We start from the raw sequence: 2,434 nt of genomic DNA on the forward strand, positions 1-2,434 counted from the left end.
CCAGCAGCGAGGCTGTGCTGTCGTGTAACCCACTTTTTGCCGCAGCAACCTCATCCCTCACACTATCCAAACAGCTAGCTTGTCAGAAGGCCAGCAATTCTGAGGGCTATAATGTGCATTACACCAAACTACACGCTTTGAAGAGGGCAAGAAAAAGATAAAATCGTAAGACACCCAGCAACTAATCATAAGGAAAAACTGAAGATATGCAAATGATATGTCGAGAGCCCTTTAATTTATATTAATTGCATTTACATTTTAAAAATACCTTTATTTTCTTGTGCATTCAATTTATTTACCTCAAATATAATGCACGTCATTTTTTTGAGCGTCTAGTATTTGTTACATACTGTGCTAGGTACCCTGGTGGGATATAAAAAAGAAATTTTGCCCTCAACATGGAATTTACCAATAGGGGATATAAGGTAAGTATGGTATATTTCTATCACTTTAAAACACAAAGTGCCAGGTACTATTCTAAATGGTTTAAATATATTGTCATTAATTTTCACACCATTCCTTTGAGGGAGTCTACTGTTAGTTTCGACATTTTGCCAGTGATGAAACTGAGGCAAAGAGAGGTTAAACAACTCGCCCAAGGTCACATGGCTAATATGTGATGGAGGTGAGACTGAAATCCAGGTATTCTGATTTCATACTGCAAGCTCCTATTTCTCAGTACTGCCACTGAGAAAGGAGAGGCTATAAACCATTAATATATGGAGTTCTAAAATTAGTACTTATTAGTTCTAAAATTAGTGCTTATTTCTCAAGAGACACTATGGTTATTTTGCTTGTTGTGAAACTAGCACTAAAAAGCAGACTGAGCCTTCCATATAGTCTGGGGGTCCCCTAACTTTCTTTAGAATTACATCATACCGACAGTTTCACAGATAGACTTCTCTGAACTGTTTTTAGTAAGTGTTTTATTTCTAGGCCGTCTGATGGGCTTATATGGAAAAGGAGGTTGTAACATCATCATATAAATCTCTGTCAGTTAATTCCTTCCTTCATTCAAAAAAATTTATATTGTGGCCAGGCGCAGTGGCTCACACCTGTAATCCCAGCACTTTGGGAGGCCGAGGCAGGTGAGTCACCTGAGGTCGAGACCAGCCTGGCCAACATAGTGAAACCCCACCTCTACTAAAAACACAACAATTAGCCAGGTGCAGTGGCACGCACCTGTGGTCCCAGCTACTCGGGAGGCTGAGGCAGGAGAATCTCTTGAATCCAGGAGTCAGAGGTTGCAGTGAGCCAAGATCGCACCACTGCATTCCAGCCTGGGCGACAGAGTGAAACTCCGTCTCACACACACACACACACAAAAGTACATTGTGCATCTGTAGCATGCCAGGCATTGTGCTGAGAACTAGAAAGAGTGCAAATAAGAGTAAGACACAGTACTTCCCCTCAAAGAACTATAATCTCATAGAGGACAAGCATTGACAGAGAACCATAATCATAATACAAAAGAGAAAATCAGTGTGCGCAATAGAGGAATGAAATACAATGCAAGTTCCAAGGTGGGAGAGACAGATTACTTCATGAAGGGAGGTACTTGGGTTAAGGAATGCATAATGACCATTTAAATTATTGTTGATATTAAAACATTAAAAGTCATATCAAAATTTATCAATTTCATTTTTTAATTACATGCAGTTTTTCTCATGTTGAGGAGTGACAGCTTTTACTATGTTATTGTTCAGAGAATGGAGAGGTTAGAAAGTGCAAACTTTTTGGAGGTAGTTTATGCAAGTGGAGGACACAGAATTATGCACAAGATAAGATTTTCAAGGTCAAAGGAACAGCAAAAGAAAAAGCAAGGTGGGATTGAATAAGGTTGGTCTGGGGGCAGCTGGGACTCTGACAAGGTGAAAGCGTTGCTAGAGAGCAGCCTGTAACCACTCTTTTTTTTGAGACAGAGTCTCATTCTGTTGCCCAGGCTGGAGTGCAGTGGCTTGATCTCGGCTCACTGCAACCTCCGCCTCCCAGGTTCAAGCGATTCTCCTGCTTCAGCCTCCGGAATAGCTAGGATTACAGGCATGTGCCACCACACCTGGCTAATTTTTGTATTTTTCGTAGAGACGGGGTTTCGCCATGTTGGCCAGGCTGGTCTTGAACTCCTGATCTCAGATGATCTCCCTGCCTCGACTTCCCAAAGTGCTGGGATTACAGGCATGAGCCACTGCGCCTGGCCCTAGCCTGTACCCCTCTTAACTGTCTTTACAAGGTAGGGACTGTTTTCAACTTTCTTTTTTTTTTTTTTTGCATATTCTTTGGCTATGGCAAACATATGCCAAAAATATTCTGAGGTGGTCTGAGTTCAGATATTTATGACCATAAGTTTTTGGGCTTATAAGATTGACAAATACGGTTACCACCATGTTAATGTCTAGAAAGTAGAGAATATTGTTCTGGCTGGGTATGGTGGCTC

The sequence above is a fragment of the Pongo abelii genome, chromosome 13, assembly GCF_028885655.2.
Source record: "Pongo abelii isolate AG06213 chromosome 13, NHGRI_mPonAbe1-v2.0_pri, whole genome shotgun sequence".
Lineage (NCBI taxonomy): Eukaryota > Metazoa > Chordata > Mammalia > Primates > Hominidae > Pongo > Pongo abelii.